The sequence below is a fragment of the Pristiophorus japonicus genome, unplaced genomic scaffold (assembly GCF_044704955.1).
Source record: "Pristiophorus japonicus isolate sPriJap1 unplaced genomic scaffold, sPriJap1.hap1 HAP1_SCAFFOLD_99, whole genome shotgun sequence".
NCBI lineage: Eukaryota > Metazoa > Chordata > Chondrichthyes > Pristiophoridae > Pristiophorus > Pristiophorus japonicus.
The window spans coordinates 2190189-2211473 of NW_027254919.1; the positions used below are offsets into that span (position 1 = coordinate 2190189).

Genomic DNA, 21285 nt, shown 5'->3' on the forward strand with positions numbered 1-21285 from the left:
AGTGCATATTGCACAGATAATCTCAGCACACATTGTGCAGGCAAAGGCAGCATTAAACAGCAAACTAATTTCTACTCTGCTGATTGGAACAGGTAACTGCCGGTTGAACACACGATTTGAAAACTCGACTTGCAGATCAAGCATCAATGACAAAGTCAACAAAACTGCCAAATAGCAGCCTTCTACATGCTTATTCCAAATTTTCAGCAGCTGGGACAACAAACATTCAGGTTCCACCGAGATTTGAACTCGGATTGCTGGATTCAAAGTCCAGAGTGCTCACCATTACACCATGGAACCAACTATGCCAAAACATTTGAAAGCTTTCTCAAAATCTGCCAAATCAATTCCAACATTACACTTTGGATTGTCCTTTTTGCATTCACAGCATCAATTTCACCTCTTTACGGTCTGTTAATTATCAATGCAGAGCAATTCACACAGATGCCGTTGAGGCAATGGATTCTCATAATATCTGTTTCTGTTTCACACTGTTCAGCACAGATTGTACTTCAGTCTTGGCAGGTAAAATGTGCGTTGGCATTGCAATGCATTCATGCAAAATGCTTGGCATGAAAAGAAAATGCAACGTTTTGTTGAGTGCAAACCATGTACTGCATGCATTTCAAAAGGCATTGCATTTATTCATCCTGAGGAATGCATATTGCACAGATAATCTCAGCACACATTATGCAGCATGAAACAGCAAACTAATTTTTCCTCTGCTGATTGGAACAGGGAACTGCCGGTTGAACACACGATTTGAAAACTCGACTTGCAGATCAAGCATCAATGTCAAAGGCAACAAAACTGCAAACCTGCAGTTTTTTACTTGTTTGACCTGAATTTCCAGCAGCTGGGACAACAAACATTCAGGCTCCCCTGAGATTTGAACGAGGATTGCTAGAGTTTAGAGTCCAGAGTGATCACCATTTCACCATGGAATCAACTACGGTCGTCCATTTGAAACATTCCTCAAAATGTACAAAATCAACTCCAACATTACACTTTGGATTGATATTTTTGCATTCACAGCGTCAGTTTCACCTATTTACGGTCTGTTAATTATCGATGCAGAGCAATTCACACAGATGCCGTTGAGGCTATGGGTTCTCAAATAGCTGTTTCTGTTTCAAACTGTTCAGCACAGATTGTACTTCAGTCTTGCCAGGTAAAACGTGTGTTAGCATTGCAATGCATTCATGCAAAATGCTTGGCATGAAAAGAAAATGCAACGTTTTGTTGAGTGCAATCCATGCATTTCAAAAGGCATTGCGTTTATTCCTCTTGCGAAGTGCATATTGCACAGATAATCTCAGCACACATTGTGCAGGCAAAGGTAGCATGAAACAGCAAACTAATTTCTACTCTCCTGATTGGAACAGGTAACTGCCGGTTGAACACACGATTTGAAAACTCGACTTGCAGATCAAGCATCAATGACAAAGTCAACAAAACTGCCAAATAGCAGCCTTCTACATGCTTGTTCCAAATTTTCAGCAGTTGGGACAACAAACATTCAGGTTCCACCGAGATTTGAACTCGGATCGCTGGATTTAGAGTCCACAGTGCTCACCATTACGCCATGGAACCAACGATGCCAATACATTTGAAAGCTTTCTCAAAATCTGCCAAATCAATTCAAACATTACACTTTGGATTGTCCTTTTTGCATTCACAGCATCAGTTTCACCTCTTTACGGTCTGTTAATTATCAATGCAGAGCAATTCACACAGATGCCGTTGAGTCAATGGATTCTCATAATAGCTGTTTCTGTTTCAAACTGTTCAGCACAGATTGTACTTCAGTCTTGCCAGATAAAACGTGTGTTAGCATTGCAATGCATTCATGCAAAATGCTTGGCATGAAAAGAAAATGCAACGTTTTGTTGAGTGCAATCCATGCATTTCAAAAGGCATTGCGTTTATTCATGCTGCGGAGTGCATATTGCACAGATAATCTCAGCACACATTGTGCAGGCAAAGGCAGCATGAAACAGCAAACTAATTTCTACTCTGCTGATTGGAACAGCTAACTGCCGGTTGAAAACTAGACTTGGAGATCAATCATCAATGACAAAGGCAACAAAACTACCAACAGCAGCCTTCTACATGCTTGGTGCAAATTTTCAGCAGCTGGGACAACAAACATTCAGGTTCCACCGAGATTTGAACTCAGATTGCTGGATTCAAAGTCCAGAGTGCTCACCATTACACCATGGAACCAACTATGCCAAAACATTTGAAATCTTTCTCAAAATCTGCCAAATCAATTCCAACATTACACTTTGGATTGTCCTTTTTGCATTCACAGCATCAATTTCACCTCTTTACGGTCTGTTAATTATCGATGCAGAGCAATTCACACAGATGCCATTGAGGCAATGGCTTCTTAAATAGCTGTTTCTGTTTCACACTGTTCATCACAGCTTGTACTTCAGTCTTGCCAGGTAAATGTGTGTTAGCATTGCAATGCATTCATGCAAAATGCTTGGCATGAAAAGAAAATGCAACTTTTTGTTGAGTGCAATCCATGCTCTGCGTGCATTTCAAAAGGCGTTGCTTTTATTCCTCTTGCGAAGTGCATATTGCACAGATAATCTCAGCACACATTGTGCAGGCAAAGGTAGCATGAAACAGCAAACTAATTTCTACTCTGCTGATTGGAACAGGTAACTGCCGGTTGAACACACGATTTGTAAACTCGACTTGCAGATCAAGCATCAATGACAAAGTCAACAAAACTGCCAAATAGCAGTCTTCTACATGCTTGTTCCAGAATTTTCAGCAGTTGGGACAACAAACATTCAGGTTCCACCAAGATTTGAACTCAGATTGCTGGATTCAAAGTCCAGAGTGCTCACCATTACACCATGGAACCAACTATGCCAAAACATTTGAAAGCTTTCTCAAAATCTGCCAAATCAATGCCAACATTACACTTTGGATTGTCCTTTTTGCATTCACAGCGTCAGTTTCACCTCTTTACGCTCTGTTAATTATCGATGCAGAGCAATTCACACAGATGCCGTTGAGGCAATGGCTTCTCAAATAGCTGTTTCTGTTTCACACTGTGCATCACAGCTTGTACTTCAGTCTTGCCAGGTAAAACGTGCATTGGCATTGCAATGCATTCATGCATAATGCTTGGCATGAAAAGAAAATGCAACGTTTTGTTGAGTGCAAACCATGTACTGCATGCATTTCAAAAGGTGTTGCTTTTATTCCTCTTGCGAAGTGCATATTGCACAGATAATCTCAGCACACATTGTGCAGGCAAAGGTAGCATGAAACAGCAAACTAATTTCTACTCTGCTGATTGGAACAGGTAACTGCCGGTTGAACACACGATTTGAAAACTCGACTTGCAGATCAAGCATCAATGACAAAGTCAACAAAACTGCCAAATAGCAGCCTTCTACATGCTTGTTCCAAATTTTCAGCAGTTGGGACAACAAACATTCAGGTTCCACCGAGATTTGAACTCGGATCGCTGGATTCAAAGTCCAGAGTGCTCACCGTTACGCCATGGAACCAACTATGCCAAAACATTTGAAAGCTTTCTCAAAATCTGCCAAATCAATTCCAACATTACACTTTGGATTGTCCTTTTTGCATTCACAGCGTCAGTTTCACCGATTTACGCTCTGTTAATTATCGATGCAGAGCAATTCACACAGATGCCGTTGAGGCAATGGCTTCTCAAATAGCTGTTTCTGTTTCACACTGTTCATCACAGCTTGTACTTCAGTCTTGCCAGGTAAATGTGTGTTAGCATTGCAATGCATTCATGCAAAATGCTTGGCATGAAAAGAAAATGCAACTTTTTGTTGAGTGCAATCCATGCTCTGCGTGCATTTCAAAAGGCGTTGCTTTTATTCCTCTTGCGAAGTGCATATTGCACAGATAATCTCAGCACACATTGTGCAGGCAAAGGTAGCATGAAACAGCAAACTAATTTCTACTCTGCTGATTGGAACAGGTAACTGCCGGTTGAACACACGATTTGTAAACTCGACTTGCAGATCAAGCATCAATGACAAAGTCAACAAAACTGCCAAATAGCAGCCTTCTACATGCTTGTTACAAATTTTCAGCAGTTGGGACAACAAACATTCAGCATCCACCGAGATTTGAACTCGGATCACTGGATTCAGAGTCCACAGTGCTCACCATTACACCATGGAACCAACTATGCCAAAACATTTGAAAGCTTTCTCAAAATCTGCCAAATCAATTCCAACATTACACTTTGGATTGTCCTTTTTGCATTCACAGCATCAATTTCACCTCTTTACGGTCTGTTAATTATCAATGCAGAGCAATTCACACAGATGCCGTTGAGGCAATGGATTCTCATAATAGCTGTTTCTGTTTCACACTGTTCAGCACAGATTGTACTTCAGTCTTGCCAGGTAAAACGTGCGTTGGCATTGCAATGCATTCATGCAAAATGCTTGGCATGAAAAGAAAATGCAACGTTTTGTTGAGTGCAAACCATGTACTGCATGCATTTCAAAAGGCGTTGCATTTATTCATCCTGAGGAATGCATATTGCACAGATAATCTCAGCACACATTATGCAGCATGAAACAGCAAACAAATTTTTCCTCTGCTGATTGGAACAGGGAACTGCCGGTTGAACACACGATTTGAAAACTCGACTTGCAGATCAAGCATCAATGTCAAAGGCAACAAAACTGCAAACCTGCAGTTTTTTACTTGTTTGACCTGAATTTCCAGCAGCTGGGACAACAAACATTCAGGCTCCAATGAGATTTGAACGAGGATTGCTAGAGTTTAGAGTCCAGAGTGATCACCATTTCACCATGGAATCAACTACGGTCGTCCATTTGAAACAATCCTCAAAATGTACAAAATCAACTCCAACATTACACTTTGGATTGAAATTTTTGCATTCACAGCGTCAGTTTCACCTATTTACGGTCTGTTAATTATCGATGCAGAGCAATTCACACAGATGCCGTTGAGGCTATGGGTTCTCAAATAGCTGTTTCTGTTTCAAACTGTTCAGCACAGATTGTACTTCAGTCTTGCCAGGTAAAACGTGTGTTAGCATTGCAATGCATTCATGCAAAATGCTTGGCATGAAAAGAAAATGCAACGTTTTGTTGAGTGCAATCCATGCATTTCAAAAGGCATTGCGTTTATTCATGCTGCGGAGTGCATATTGCACAGATAATCTCAGCACACATTGTGCAGGCAAAGGCAGCATTAAACAGCAAACTAATTTCTACTCTGCTGATTGGAACAGGTAACTGCCGGTTGAACACACGATTTGAAAACTCGACTTGCAGATCAAGCATCAATGACAAAGGCAATAAAACTGCCAAATAGCAGCCTTCTCCATGCTTGGTCCAAATTTTCAGCAGCTGGGACAACAAACATTCAGGTTCCACCGAGATTTGAACTCGGATCACTGGATTCAGAGTCCAGAGTGCTCACCATTACACCATGGAACCAACTATGCCAAAACATTTGAAAGCTTTCTCAAAATCTGCCAAATCAATTCCAACATTACACTTTGGATTGTCCTTTTTGCATTCACAGCGTCAGTTTCACCTCTTTACGCTCTGTTAATTATCGATGCAGAGCAATTCACACAGATGCCGTTGAGGCAATGGCTTCTCAAATAGCTGTTTCTGTTTCACACTGTTCATCACAGCTTGTACTTCAGTCTTGCCAGGTAAATGTGCGTTGGCATTGCAATGCATTCATGCAAAATGCTTGGCATGAAAAGAAAATGCAACTTTTTGTTGAGTGCAATCCATGCTCTGCGTGCATTTCAAAAGGCGTTGCTTTTATTCCTCTTGCGAAGTGCATATTGCACAGATAATCTCAGCACACATTGTGCAGGCAAAGGTAGCATGAAACAGCAAACTAATTTCTACTCTGCTGATTGGAACAGGTAACTGCCGGTTGAACACACGATTTGTAAACTCGACTTGCAGATCAAGCATCAATGACAAAGTCAACAAAACTGCCAAATAGCAGCCTTCTACATGCTTGTTCCAAATTTTCAGCAGTTGGCACAACAAACATTCAGGTTCCACCGAGATTTGAATTCGGATTGCTGGATTCAAAGTCCAGAGTGCTCACCATTACACCATGGAACCAACTATGCGAAAACATTTGAAAGCTTTCTCAAAATCTGCCAAATCAATTCCAACATTACACTTTGGATTGTCCTTTTTGCATTCACAGCATCAATTTCACCTCTTTACGGTCTGTTAATTATCAATGCAGAGCAATTCACACAGATGCCGTTGAGGCAATGGATTCTCATAATATCTGTTTCTGTTTCACACTGTTCAGCACAGATTGTACTTCAGTCTTGGCAGGTAAAACGTGCGTTGGCATTGCAATGCATTCATGCAAAATGCTTGGCATGAAAAGAAAATGCAACGTTTTGTTGAGTGCAAACCATGTACTGCATGCATTTCAAAAGGCGTTGCATTTATTCATCCTGAGGAATGCATATTGCACAGATAATCTCAGCACACATTATGCAGCATGAAACAGCAAACTAATTTTTCCTCTGCTGATTGGAACAGGGAACTGCCGGTTGAACACACGATTTGAAAACTCGACTTGCAGATCAAGCATCAATGTCAAAGGCAACAAAACTGCAAACCTGCAGTTTTTTACTTGTTTGACCTGAATTTCCAGCAGCTGGGACAACAAGCATTCAGGCTCTTCTGAGATTTGAACCAGGATTGCTAGAGTTTAGAGTCCAGAGTGCTCACCATTTCACCATAGAATCAACTACGGTCGCCCATTTGAAACATTCCTCAAAATCTACAAAATCAACTCCAACATTACACTTTGGATTGATATTTTTGCATTCACAGCGTCAGTTTCACCTATTTACGGTCTGTTAATTATCGATGCAGAGCAATTCACACAGATGCCGTTGAGGCTATGGGTTCTCAAATAGCTGTTTCTGTTTCAAACTGTTCAGCACAGATTGTACTTCAGTCTTGCCAGGTAAAACGTGTGTTAGCATTGCAATGCATTCATGCAAAATGCTTGGCATGAAAATAAAATGCAACGTTTTGTTGAGTGCAAACCATGCATTTCAAAAGGCATTGCGTTTATTCATGCTGCGGAGTGCATATTGCACAGATAATCTCAGCACACATTGTGCAGGCAAAGGCAGCATTAAACAGCAAACTAATTTCTACTCTGCTGATTGGAACAGGTAACTGCCGGTTGAACACACGATTTGAAAACTCGACTTGCAGATCAAGCATCAATGACAAAGTCAACAAAACTGCCAAACAGCAGCCTTCTACATGCTTGGTCCAAATTTTCAGCAGCTGGGACAACAAACATTCAGGTTCCACCGAGATTTGAACTCAGATCACTGGTTTCAAAGTCCAGAGTGCTCACCATTACGCCATGGAACCAACTATGCCAAAACATTTGAAAGCTTTCTCAAAATCTGCCAAATCAATTCCAACATTACACTTTGGATTGTCCTTTTTGCATTCACAGCGTCAGTTTCACCTCTTTACGCTCTGTTAATTATCGATGCAGAGCAATTCACACAGATGCCGTTGAGGCAATGGCTTCTCATAATATCTGTTTCTATTTCACACTGTTCAGCACAGATTGTACTTCAGGCTTGCCAGGTAAATGTGCATTGGCATTGCAATGCTTTCATGCAAAATGCTTGGCATGAAAAGAAAATGCAACGTTTTGTTGAGTGCAATCCATGCTCTGCGTACATTTCAAAAGGCGTTGCTTTTATTCATCTTGCGAAGTGCATATTGCACAGATAATCTCAGCACACATTGTGCAGGCAAAGGTGGCATGAAACAGCAATCTAATTTCTACTCTGCTGATTGGAACAGGTAACTGCCGGTTGAACACACGATTTGACAACTCGACTTGCAGATCAAGCATCAATGTCAAAGGCAACAAAACTGCCAAACAGCAGCCTTCAAAAGCTTGGTGCAAATTTTCAGCAGCTGGGACAACAAACATTCAGGTTCCACCGAGATTTGAACTCGGATCGCTGGATTCAGAGTCCAGAGTGCTCACCATTACACCATGGAACCAACGACGCCAAAACATTTGAAAGCTTTCTCAAAATCTGCCAAATCGATTCCAACATTACACTTTGGATTGTCCTTTTTGCATTCACAGCGTCAGTTTCACCTCTTTACGGTCTGTTAATTATCGATGCAGAGCAATTCACACAGATGCCGTTGAGGCAATGGCTTCTCAAATAGCTGTTTCTGTTTCACACTGTTCATCACAGCTTGTACTTCAGTCTTGCCAGGTAAATGTGCGTTGGCATTGCAATGCATTCATGCAAAATGCTTGGCATGAAAAGAAAATGCAACTTTTTGTTGAGTGCAATCCATGCTCTGCGAGCATTTCAAAAGGCGTTGCTTTTATTCCTCTTGCGAAGTGCATATTGCACAGATAATCTCAGCACACATTGTGCAGGCAAAGGTGGCATGAAACAGCAAACTAATTTCTACTCTGCTGATTGGAACAGGTAACTGCCGGTTGAACACACGATTTGACAACTCGACTTGCAGATCAAGCATCAATGACAAAGGCAACAAAACTGCCAAACAGCAGCCTTCAAAAGCTTGGTGCAAATTTTCAGCAGCTGGGACACAAACAACCAGGTTCCACCGAGAATTAAACTCGGATCGCTGGATTCAGAATCCAGAGTGCTCACCATTACACCATGGAACCAATGATGCCAAAACTCTTGAAAGCTTTCTCAAAATCTGCCAAATCAATTCCAACATTACACTTTGGATTGTCCTTTTTGCATTCACAGCGTCAGTTTCACCGATTTACGGTCTGTTAATTATCAATGCAGAGCAATTCACACAGATGCCGTTGAGGCTATGGGTTCTCAAATAGCTGTTTCTGTTTCACACTGTTCAGCACAGATTATACTTCAGTCTTGCCAGGTAAAATGTGCGTTAGCATTGCAATGGATTCATGCAAAATGCTTGGCATGAAAAGAAAATGCAACGTTTTGTTGAGTGCAATCCATGCATTTCAAAAGGCATTGCGTTTAATAATCTTGCGAAGTGCATATTGCACAGATAATCTCAGCACACAATGTGCAGGCAAAGGCAGCATTAAACAGCAAACTAATTTCTGCTCTGCTGATTGGAACAGGTAACTGCCGGTTGAACACACGATTTGAAAACTCGACTTGCAGATCAAGCATCAATGACAAAGGCAACAAAACTGCCAAACAGCAGCCTTCTATGTGTTTGGTCCAAATTTCAGCAGCTGGGACAACAAACATTCAGGTTCCACCGAGATGTGAACTTGGATCACTGGATTCAGAGTCCAGAGTGCTCACCATTACACCATGGAACCAACAACACCAAAACATTTGAAAGCTTTCTCAAAATCTGCCAAATCGATTCCAACATTACACTTTGGATTGTCCTTTTTGCATTCACAGCGTCAGTTTCACCTCTTTACGCTCTGTTAATTATTGATGCAGAGCAATTCACACAGATGCCGTTGAGGCAATGGCTTCTCAAATAGCTGTTTCTGTTTCACACTGTTCATCACAGCTTGTACTTCAGTCTTGCCAGGTAAATGTGCATTGGCATTGCAATGCTTTCATGCAAAATGCTTGGCATGAAAAGAAAATGCAACGTTTTGTTGAGTGCAATCCATGCATTTCAAAAGGCATTGCGTTTATTCATGCTGCGGAGTGCATGTTGCACAGATAATCTCAGCACACATTGTGCAGGCAAAGGCAGCATTAAACAGCGAACTAATTTCTACTCTGCTGATTGGAACAGGTAACTGCCGGTTGAACACACGATTTTAAAACTAGACTTGGAGATCAATCATCAATGACAAAGGCAACAAAACTGCCAAACAGCAGTCTTCTATGTGCTTGGTCCAAATTTTCAGCAGCTGGGACAACAAGCATTCACGTTCTACCGAGATTTGAACTCGGATCGCTGGATCAGAGTCCAGAGTGCTCACCTTTCACCATGGAACCAACCATACCAAAACATTTGAAAGCTTTCTCAAAATCTACAAAATCAATTCCAACATTACACTTTGGATTGTCCTTTTTGCATTCACAGCGTCAGTTTCACCTATTTACGGTCTGTTAATTATCGATGCAGAGCAATTCACACAGATGCCGTTGAGGCAATGGCTTCTCAAATAGCTGTTTCTATTTCACACTGTTCAGCACAGATTGTACTTCAGTCTTGCCAGGTAAAACGTGTGTTAGCATTGCAATGCATTCATGCAAAATGCTTGGCATGAAAAGAAAATGCAACGTTTTGTTGAGTGCAATCCATGCATTTCAAAAGGCATTGCGTTTATTCATGCTGCGGAGTGCATGTTGCACAGATAATCTCAGCACACATTGTGCAGGCAAAGGCAGCATTAAACAGCGAACTAATTTCTACTCTGCTGATTGGAACAGGTAACTGCCGGTTGAACACACGATTTGAAAACTAGACTTGGAGATCAATCATCAATGACAAAGGCAACAAAACTGCCAAACAGCAGTCTTCTATGTGCTTGGTCCAAATTTTCAGCAGCTGGGACAACAAGCATTCACGTTCTACCGAGATTTGAACTCGGATCGCTGGATCAGAGTCCTCACCTTTCACCATGGAACCAACTATGCCAAAACATTTGAAAGCTTTCTCAAAATCTGCCAAATCAATTCCAACATTACACTTTGGATTGTCCTTTTTGCATTCACAGCGTCAGTTTCACCTCTTTACGCTCTGTTAATTATCGATTCAGAGCAATTCACACAGATGCCGTTGAGGCAATGGCTTCTCAAATAGCTGTTTCTATTTCACACTGTTCAGCACAGATTGGACTTCAGTCTTGCCAGGTAAATGTGCGTTGGCATTGCAATGCATTCATGCAAAATGCTTGGCATGAAAAGAAAATGCAACGTTTTGTTGAGTGCAATCCATGCACTGCGTGCATTTCAAAAGGCGTTGCATTTATTCATCCTGAGGAATGCATATTGCACAGATAATCTCAGCACCCATTATACAGGCAAAGGCAGCATTAAACAGCAAATTAATTTCTACTCTGCTGATTGGAACAGGGAACTGCCGGTTGAACACACGATTTGAAAACTCGACTTGCAGATCAAGCATCAATGTCAAAGGCAACAAAACTGCTGACCTGTAGTTTTTTACTTGTTTGACCTGAATTTCCAGCAGCTGGGACAACAAGCATTCAGGCTCCCCTGAGATTTGAACCAGGATTGCTAGAGTTTAGAGTCCAGAGTGCTCACCATTTCACCATGGAATCAACTACGGTCGCCCATTTGAAACATTCCTCAAAATCTACAAAATCAACTCCAACATTACACTTTTGATTGACATTTTTGCATTCACAGCGTCAGTTTCACCTATTTACGGTCTGTTAATTATCGATGCAGAGCAATTCACACAGATGCCGTTGAGGCTATGGGTTCTCAAATAGCTGTTTCTGTTTCAAACTGTTCAGCACAGATTGTACTTCAGTCTTGCCAGGTAAAACGTGTGTTAGCATTGCAATGCATTCATGCAAAATGCTTGGCATGAAAAGAAAATGCAACGTTTTGTTGAGTGCAATCCATGCATTTCAAAAGGCATTGCGTTTATTCATGCTGCGGAGTGCATATTGCACAGATAATCTCAGCACACATTGTGCAGGCAAAGGTAGCATTAAACAGAAAACTAATTTCTACTCTGCTGATTGGAATAGGCAACTGCCGGTTGAACACACGATTTGAAAACTCGACTTGCAGATCAAGCCTCAATGACAAAGGCAACAAAACTGCCAAACAGCAGTCTTCTGCATGCTTGGTCCAAATTTTCAGCAGCTGGGACAACAAGCATTCAGGTTTCACCAAGACTTGAACTCAGATTGATGTGTTCAGAGTCCAGAGTGCTCACCATTACACCATGGAACCAACTACGGTCACACCTTTGAAACATTCCTCAAAATCTACAAAATCAATTCCAACATTACACTTTGGATTGTCCTTTTTGCATTTACAGCATCAGTTTCACCTCTTTCCGCTCTGTTAATTATCGATGCAGAGCAATTCACACAGATGCCGTTGAGGCTATGGCTTCTGTTTCACACTGTTCATCACAGCTTGTACTTCAGTCTTGCCAGGTAAATGTGCGTTGGCATTGCAATGCATTCATGCAAAATGTTTGGCATGAAAAGAAAATGCAACAAAGCCTTGCTTTTATTCATCCTGCATGATGCATATTGCACAGATAATCTCAGCACACATTATCCCTTTGCAGATTTTTTGTGTCCTACTCACAATTTGCTTTCCCACCCATTTTTGTATCGGCAGCAAACTTGGTTACATTACACTCGGTCCCTTCATCCAAACCAGACTCACCACCCACCCTTTCCCTCAACCACTGTCTGTCCCACCTGTGACAGAGAATGTGATTCCTGTATTGGACTGTTCCGTCACCTGAGAACTCACTTTTAGAGTGGAAGCAAGTTTTCCTCGATTTCGAGGGACTGCCTATGACGATGATGATCGTGTATCTGTAAAAATAACGGGCCGACCTTCCCTGGTCCATACGACGTACGCAACTCGTGCCCAGCCAACTTCCGTCAAACTTTCACCGATCTTTTCCTGCCCTTCATCTTGTGTGTGTGTAAATAGGATACCCATTGTACTTTACCTGTGTCAAACAGGCATAAGAATCGATCTGAAATGTAAGAAGCACACGTTAACTCTTACACAGCGACACGTTTGAAGGAGTCTATTTAAGGAAGGATATACTTGCATTGGAGGCAGTTCAGAGAAGGTTCACTCGGTTGATTCCGGAGATGAAGTGGTTGACTTATGAGGAAAGGTTGGGTAGGTTGGGCCTATACACAGTGGAGTTCAGTAGAATGAGAGGTGATCTTATCGAAACACATAAGTTTATGAGGGGGCTCGACAAGGTGGATGCAGGGAGAATATTTCCACTGATGGGGGAGACTTGAACTGGAGGGCACGATCTTAGAATAAGGGGCCGCCCATTTAGAGCGGAATGAGGAGGAATTTCTTCACATAGAGAGACAGAGAGAGAGAGGGGGAGACAGAGAGAGAGCGAGAGAGAGGAGACATAGAGAGAGAGAAACAGAGGGAGAGAGACAGACATAAGAGAGATAGAGACAGAGAGACAGATAGAGAGATACAGAGAGAGAGAGATAGAGACAGAGAGTCAGAGAGGGAGATGGAGAGAGAGAGACAAAGAGAGAGAGAGACAAAGAGAGAGAGATACAGAGCGAGAGAGAGACTGAGAGCGAGAGGCAAAGAGAGAGAGACAGACAGGGAGGAATGGAGGGATGGAGAAAGGGAGGGAAGGAGGGAGGGCAGGGTGGGAGGGAGTGAAGGTGGGACGGAGGGACGGAGAGAGGAAGGGAGGTAGGGTGGGAAGGAGGAGGGATGGATAACGATATAACTAATCCAATCGGGAATTCTGGAGAAACTACTTCAGCCGGAGTCCGGTTGGGACGTGCGACTCGCGACTCTTTGGAAATAGCCGGGGCAAACATCAGGGACACCCTTTACTGGAAGTTGGATCAGTCCATAATGGAGAAACGGACATAAGGACATGTTGTTAGTGTGGGAAAAAGTGGGACGGACGGGCGGCGGGGGGAGGGGGGGATCGCGGAGTAGAGCCGAATGGTCTGTTCCTTTGCTGTGTATCAGATGATGCAGCGTGAAGGCTCCGACCGGCGTGAGAACACCAGCGGCAGCTCGCGGCCATTAAAGGAGCAGAGGTGCGGCGGCCCAGGAGCAGTGTGGGGGCCCCTGGGAGCAGTGTGGGGAGCCCTGGGAGCAGTGTGGGGGGCCCCTGGGAGCAGCGTGGGGGGCCCCGGGGAGCAGTGTGGGGGCCCCGGGGAGCAGCATGGGGGGCCCTGGGGAGTAGTGTGGGGGGCCCCTGGGAGCAGCATGGGGGGCCCCGGGGAGCAGTGTGGGGGCCACTGGGAGCAGCATGGGGGGCCCCTGGGAGCAGCATGGGGGCCCAAGGGAGCAGTGTGGGGGGCCCCGGGGAGCAGTGCGGGAGGCCCCGGGGAGCAACGTGGGGACCCAGGAGCAGCGTGGGGGGCCCCTGGGAGCAGCGTGGGGGCCCCGGGGAGCAGTGTGGGGGCCCCGGGGAGCAGCATGGGGGGCCCTGGGGAGTAGTGTGGGGGGCCCCTGGGAGCAGCGTGGGGGGCCCCGGGGAGCAGTGTGGGGGCCACTGGGAGCAGCGTGGGGGGCCCCTGGGAGCAGCGTGGGGGCCCAAGGGAGCATTGTGGGGGGCCCCGGGGAGCAGTGCAGGGGGCCCCGGGGAGCAACGTGGGGGGCCCAGGAGCAGCGTGGGGGGCCCCGGGGAGCAGCGTGGGGGGGCCCCGGGGAGAAGTGTGGGGGGCCCCGGGGAGCAGTGTGGGGGGCCCTGGGGAGCAGCATGGGGGCCCTGCGGAGCAGTGTGGGGGGCCCCGGGGAGCAGTGCGGGGGGCCCCGGGGAGCAACGTGGGGGGCCCAGGAGCAGCGTGGGGGGCCCCGGGGAGCAGCGTGGGGGGGCCCCGGGGAGCAGTGTGGGGGGCCCCGGGGAGCAGTGTGGGGGGCCCTGGGGAGCAGCGTGGGGGCCCTGCGGAGCAGTGTGGGGGGCCCCGGGGAGCAGTGTGGGGGCACCTGGGAGCAGTGTGGGGGTTCCCGGGGAGCAGTGTGGGAGGCCCCAGGGAGCAGTGTGGGGGGCCACTGGGAGCAGTGTGGGGGGCCCCTGGGAGCAGTGTGGGGGGCCCCGGGGAGCAGTGTGGGGGGCCCTGGACAGCAGTGTGGGGGGCCCCGGGGCGCAATGTGGGGGGCCCCTGGGAGCAGCGTGGGGGGCCCAGGGGAGCAGTTTGGGGGGCCCCGGGGAGCAGTTTGTGGGGTCCCGGGGAGCAGCGTGGGGGCCCCTGGGAGCAGTGTGGGGGGCCCCGGGGAGCAGTGTGGGGGGCCCCGGGGAGCAGCGTGGGGGCCACTGCGAGCAGCGTGGGGGCCCCTGGGAGCAGTGTGGGGGGCCCCTGGGAGCAGTGTGGGGGGCCCGGGGAGCAATGTGGGGGCCCCTGGGAGCAGTGTGGGGGGCCCCTGGGAGCAGTGTGGGGGGCCCCGGGGAGCAGTATGGGGGGCCCCGGGGAACAGCGTGGGGGGCCCCTGGGAGCAGTGTGGGGGGCCCCGGGGAGCAGTGTGGGGGGCCCCGGGGAGCAGCGTGGGGGGCCCCGGGGAGCAGTGTGGGGGGCCCCTGGGAGCAGTGTGGGGGGCCCCTGGGAGCAGTGTGGGGGGCCCCTGGGAGCAGTGTGGGGGGCCCCGGGGAGCAGCGTGGGGGGCCCCGGGGAGCAGTGTGGGGGGCCCCTGGGAGCAGTGTGGGGGGCCCCGGGGAGCAGCACGGGCTGCGATGGCAGCGAAGAATGACATCATCAAGGTCCAGGTCGGTGATTGGAGCGTGGGCATGTACAGCAGGAGCAGCGAGGTCGGGGCGAAGGAACGGCGAGAGACTGTGGAGGGACGTGGTCGAGGCCCAGGGACCCAGGGGCAGCACGGACCAGCCCACACTGCGATATGTGAGCTCACTGGGTTCGTGCAGCAGAGCAGGTCTCCAGTCGTCTCGGATAACCCTCGCCACTGGACCAAGACCTAGCTCTGTCAAGCCCGTGTGGTGGCTGGTGTGCAACGACCACCCCACGGTAAAAAAATCCACGCACAGGCATCTTCCACCCTTCAGGATGTAGTTCAGGTCCTTCAGTGAAACACCTGTGAACTCGTCCTTTTTTGGCGTGGAAACAAGTCATCCTCGATACGATGATGATGATCAGATTTAATTCTTTGTTAAGTGAAGCTATAAACAACTCCGCTTCGCTAATAAAGACCACTTCATGTTGATGAGGAACATTTTCACATTTGCATTACCTTTCTCACACTGTCGTAAACGTTCCTCTGCAAATATTAATACACGATAAAAGTTAATAATATCACAACAGTTAATCATAATTCATAATTAATAATGTTAATCATCGCAGAGTGAAATACCAATAAGATTATGAAAACGTGTAAGATTGTGTGAGGGGACCGGACAGGCCGTTGCACAAAGATGTTTCCCCCTTGTGAGGGAATCTAAACTCGGGGACATAGTCTCAGAATAAGGGAGCGGCCCATTTGAGACGGAGGTGAGGAGGAATTTCTTCTCGTGAATCTGTGGAATTCTCTGCCCCAGAGAGCTGTGGAGGCTGGGTCATTGAATATATTTAAGGTGGAGATAGACAGATTTTTGAGCGATAAGGGAGTGAAGGGTTATGGGGAGCGGGCGGGGAAGTGGAGCTGAGCCCATGATCGGATCAGCCGTGATCGTATTGAATGGCGGAGCGGGCTCGAGGGGCCGAATGGCCGACTTCTGCTCCTATTTCTTATGTTCTAATGAAAACACAGGGAGAGAGGATAGCACGGTCATTTGAGCACATTCGAATATCCATTGACTGGTTAGATAAATTATTGACGATTGAATATTTGAGCGTAACTTTGGGGTGAGATATCGGGATACATTCTGGGTGGAAATTGTAGACCATACACGCGTTGAAGATCTATTTAAGCAGCGGCAATATCTCCATCAATGGAGATACCAAGATGTGATATAATTGATGGCCCACATGACATAAGAACATAAGAAATAAGATCACGGCTGACCTGAGGAGGAGGTCACTTGTTGGGAAGGTCTATCTGCCGCTGCTCGGGCGGGGGGATTGGGTGGGGGCGGGTGGCGATCGCCAGTGACGACGAGATTCAGCATCACCTCCAGTGCGCCAGAGCAGCCTTCGGCCGCTTGAGGAAAAGAGTGTTTGAAGACCAGGCCCTCAAATCTACCACCAAGCTCATGGTCTACAGGGCTGTAGTGATACCCGCCCTTCTGTATGGCTCAGAGACATGGACCATGTACAGTAGACACCTCAAGTCACTGGAGAAATATCACCAACAATGTCTCCGCAAGATCCTACAAATCCCCTGGGAAGACAGATGCACCAACGTTAGCGTCCTCGACCAGGCCAACAACCCCAGCATTGAAGCACTGACCACACTCGATCAGCTCCGCTGGGCAGGCCACATTGTTCACATGCCCGACACAAGATTCCCAAAGCAAGCGCTCTACTCGGAACTCCTACATGGCAAACGAGCCAAAGGTGGGCAGAGGAAACGTTACAGGGACCACCCTCAAGGCCTCCCTGATAAAGTGCGACATCCCCACCGACACCTGGGAGTCCCTGGCCAAAGACCAGTCTGCCCTAAGTGGTGGAAGTGCATCCGGGAGGGCGCTGAGCACCTCGAGTCTCATCGCCGAGAGCATGCAGAAAGCAAGCGCAGGCAGCGGAAGGAGCGTGCGGCAAACCAGTCCCACCCTCCCCTTCCCTCAACCACTGTCTGTCTCACCTGTGACAGGGACTGTAATTCACGTATTGGACTGTTCAGTCACCTGAGAACTCACTGTTAGAGTGGAAGCAAGTCTTCCTTCATTTGGAGGCACTGACTATGATGATCACAACCAACATGTGTTGGGGACTCAAAGTTACTTTCTCGAAAGCTCACCTGCAGTTTGACTGTCTACATTACTTCCTAAAAAATATACAAAAGAAAAGTCAACAAACTTCATTAAGTTGTCACAGTGTGGGGGAGAACGACAGCGTACATCACTGAAAATAGTCAATGGCATGTTATTTTTAAATGCAATAAATGTAATGAAATGTACAACATTTGAGGGTAATATATTAGCATGGATAGTAGATTGGCAAAGAGTGACTAGTGGAGTGCCGCAGGGATCAGTGCTGGGGCCTCAGCTATTTACTATCTATATTAATGACTTGGATGAAGGGACCGAGTGTAATGTAGCCAGGTTTGCTGATGATACAAAGATGGGAGGGAAAGCAAACTGTGAGGAGGACACAAAAAATCTGCAAAGGGATATAGACAGACTCAGTGAGTGGGCAAAAATCTGGCAGATGGAGTATAATGTGGGAAAGTGTGAGGTTATCCACTTTGGAAGAAATAATAGAAAAGCAAATTATAATTTAAATGGGGAAAAATTGCAAAGTGCTGCAGTACAGAGGGACCTGGGGGTCCTTGTGCATGAAACATAAGAAGTTAGTATGCAGGTACAGCAAGTGATCAGGAAGGTCAAGGGAATGTTGGCCTTTATTGCAAGGGGGATAGAGTATAAAAGCAGAGAAGTCCTGCTACAACTGGACAGGGTATTGGTGAGGCCACACCTGGAGTACTGCGTACAGTTCTGGTCTCTGTATTTAAGGAGGGATATACTTGCATAGGGGGCTGTTCAGAAAAGGTTCACTCAGTTGATTCCGGAGATGAGGGAGTTGACTTATGAGGAAAGGTTGAGCAGGTTGGGTCTGTACACATTGGAGTTCAGAAGATTGAGAGGTGATCTAATCGAAACATCTAAGATAATGAGGAGGCTCGACAAGGTGGATGCAGAGAGGATACTTCCACTCATAGGGGAAACTAGAACTCGGGGACATAGTCTCAGAATAAGGGGCCGCCCATTTAAGACGGAGATGAGGAGGAATTTCTTCTCTCAGAGGGTTGTAAATCTGTGGAATTCTCTGCCCCAGAGAGCTGTGGAGGCTGGGTCATTGAATATATTTAAGACGGAGATAGACAGATTTTTGAGCGATAAGGGAGTGAAGGGTTATGGGGAGCGGGCGGGGAAGTGGAGCTGAGCTCATGACCAGATCAGCCATGATCTTACTGAATGGCGGAGCAGACTCGAGGGGCCGAATGGCCGACTCCTGCTCCTATTTCTTATGGTCGTCAATGCTTTTAAATTCCCATGACTGTTGACTTGGCCAATTGTTGGTATCATATTAAGTTACTGTCCTCTGTACGCTCCTGTATCAGATACAGATCTGAAACACCGTACTCCCTAAGCAATTGTCATTCAGATGAAATGGCAAGGAAATAGACAGATGTTACCTCCATCTTTTAGATTATCCATCAATCTCCTCAATTCTGAAACAAAACATACAAATGTTTCTGTTGCAAATATATACTGTGACTGCTATTAAGAACACAAGACCATCAGCCCTGGACACCGTGGACCATTTCCCATATCTCGGGAGCCTCCTATCAACAAGAACAGGCATCGACGACGAGATCCAACAACGCCTCCAGTGCGCCAGTGCAGCCTTTGGCCGCCTGAGGAAAAGAGTGTTTGAAGCAAGGCCCACAAAACTGCCACCAAGCTCATGGTCTACAGGGCTGTAGTGATACCCGCCCTCCTGTATGGCTTAGAGAAATGGACCATGTACAGTGGAGAGATACCACCAGCGATGTCTCCGCAAGATCCTACAAATCCCCTGGGAGGACAGATGCACCAACATTAGCATCCTCGACCAGGCCAACATCCCCAGCATTGAAGCACTGACCACACTCGAAAAGCTCCACTGGGCGGGCCAACTGTGTCCAGCATGCCGGACACAAGACTCCCAAAGCAAGCACTCTACTCGGAACTCCTTCACGGCAAGCGAGCCAAAGGTGGGCAGAGGAAACTTTACAGGGACACCCTCAAAGCCTCCCTGATAAAGTGCAACATCCCCACCGACACCTGGGAGTCCCTGGCCAAAGACCGCCCTAAGTGGAGGAAGTGCATCCGGAAGGACGCTGAGCACCTCGAGTCTCATCATCGAGAGCATGCAGAAATGAAGCGCAGGCAGCGGAAGGAGCGTGCGGCAAACCAGTCCCACCCTCCCTTTCCCTCAACGACTATCTGTCCCACCTGTGACAGGGACTGTGGTTCTCATATTATGTTCAGCCACCTAAGGACTCATGTTAATAGTGGAAGCAAGTCTTCCTCGATTCTGAGGGAATGCCTATGATGATGATCCTTCCTTAAATACGGAGACCATAACTGGATGCAGAACTCCAGGTGTGGCCTCACCAATATCCTGTACAGTTGTAGCAGGACTTCTCTGCTTTTATACTTCATCCCTCTTTGCAATTAGGGCCAACATACCCTTGGCCTTCCTGATCACTTGCTGCACCTGCATGGTAACTTTTTGTGTTTCATGCACAAGGACTCCCAGGTCCCTCTGTACTGCAACATTCTTTAAGGTCTCCCCATTAAAATAACAATCTCCTGCCCAGTCCAATTTCACGGCACATATCTTTAATGTTATAACGACAGAATTACCTTTGTTCTTTTCGACCAGGGGCCTGGCTGTAAACACACAGGCATTTAAACAGAAGTATTAACATTGAGGCTGCGTGCTGTACAGTTGTAAACGCGATTCAAGACGCGGTGTCACATTTGCAAAATTCAGCAGGGTAGCTGACGAAACAGGTGACTGGAATCTGCGCGGCAAATGGAGAGAGGCGGCCCACAGCGAATCGGAGCATGGGCCGAGACATACGGTGGCTCCAAAGCACGCGCACTCAAGGCGAAGTATCGCAAAAGCCCGTTCTCCGGGGAGCATGATGCGCATGCGCAGGAAAACCGGCTTTTCCCATCCATCAAAATTTCTTCTATGCATCCCCGGGAGAAGGACATCCACGTCCGCGTGGGTGTGTTTGAGTCTATTTGCACAGCTCTTGCCCAGCGAAGGTCTGTTAAACACTTATACCAGGTGCGTAGCTTAGAGTTACCAGCATTACACAGTTAAAACATAGAAAAATTAAATCCAGTCACTCATTTTATGTTAAAAACCATGTCTATTTAAGTTTACTTTTAACCGAAGTAAAACGCATTTTTAAAAACATTCAAAAATATATATTTTTTCTGAAACATTTAATTTTAATTAGTTTAAATATATGTGAGGTGCTTATTTATTTATTGTGCTGTGTTTCGGTGTTTTATGGGAGTTTATTCTCATTGATAGTATTGGAAACCCATACAAACAGATCTCCCATTTTTATCAGTGAGAATATTAAGACCATCAGAAATAGGAGCAGGAGTCGGCCACCTGGCCCCTCGAGCCTGCTCCGCCATTAAACCAGATCCTACAACTCCCCTGGGAGGACAGATGCACCAACATCAACATCCTCAGCCAGGTCAACATCCCCAGCATTGACCACACTTGACCAGCTCCATTTGGCAGGCCACATAGTCCGTACACCTGACACAAGACTCCCAAAGCAAACGTGATACGCAAAACTCCTTCACAGCAAACGAGCCAAAGGTGGGCAGAGGAAACGTTACAGGGACACCCTCAAAGCCTCCCCTGATAAAGTGCATCATCCCCACCGACACCTGGGAG

At 46.6% G+C, this 21285-nt stretch overlaps 9 non-coding genes across 9 annotated transcripts; all 9 read right to left on the reverse strand.

Moving 5' to 3' along the window:
• Nucleotides 1-228: 228 nt before the first annotated feature.
• trnaq-uug (transfer RNA glutamine (anticodon UUG)) lies at nucleotides 229-300 on the reverse strand. Its single transcript has one exon. It is a non-coding gene; the product is annotated as a tRNA-Gln (tRNA).
• Nucleotides 301-2154: 1854 nt separating this feature from the next.
• On the reverse strand, nucleotides 2155-2226 carry trnaq-uug (transfer RNA glutamine (anticodon UUG)). Its single transcript has one exon. It is a non-coding gene; the product is annotated as a tRNA-Gln (tRNA).
• Nucleotides 2227-2809: 583 nt separating this feature from the next.
• Nucleotides 2810-2881, reverse strand: trnaq-uug (transfer RNA glutamine (anticodon UUG)). Its single transcript has one exon. It is a non-coding gene; the product is annotated as a tRNA-Gln (tRNA).
• A 583-nt stretch (nucleotides 2882-3464) lies between these two features.
• On the reverse strand, nucleotides 3465-3536 carry trnaq-uug (transfer RNA glutamine (anticodon UUG)). The gene has a single exon. It is a non-coding gene; the product is annotated as a tRNA-Gln (tRNA).
• Nucleotides 3537-5411: 1875 nt separating this feature from the next.
• Nucleotides 5412-5483, reverse strand: trnaq-cug (transfer RNA glutamine (anticodon CUG)). Its single transcript has one exon. It is a non-coding gene; the product is annotated as a tRNA-Gln (tRNA).
• A 582-nt stretch (nucleotides 5484-6065) lies between these two features.
• trnaq-uug (transfer RNA glutamine (anticodon UUG)) lies at nucleotides 6066-6137 on the reverse strand. The gene has a single exon. It is a non-coding gene; the product is annotated as a tRNA-Gln (tRNA).
• Nucleotides 6138-8012: 1875 nt separating this feature from the next.
• trnaq-cug (transfer RNA glutamine (anticodon CUG)) lies at nucleotides 8013-8084 on the reverse strand. Its single transcript has one exon. It is a non-coding gene; the product is annotated as a tRNA-Gln (tRNA).
• Nucleotides 8085-8664: 580 nt separating this feature from the next.
• Nucleotides 8665-8736, reverse strand: trnaq-cug (transfer RNA glutamine (anticodon CUG)). The gene has a single exon. It is a non-coding gene; the product is annotated as a tRNA-Gln (tRNA).
• A 573-nt stretch (nucleotides 8737-9309) lies between these two features.
• Nucleotides 9310-9381, reverse strand: trnaq-cug (transfer RNA glutamine (anticodon CUG)). Its single transcript has one exon. It is a non-coding gene; the product is annotated as a tRNA-Gln (tRNA).
• Between the last annotated feature and the right edge of the window lie 11904 nt (nucleotides 9382-21285).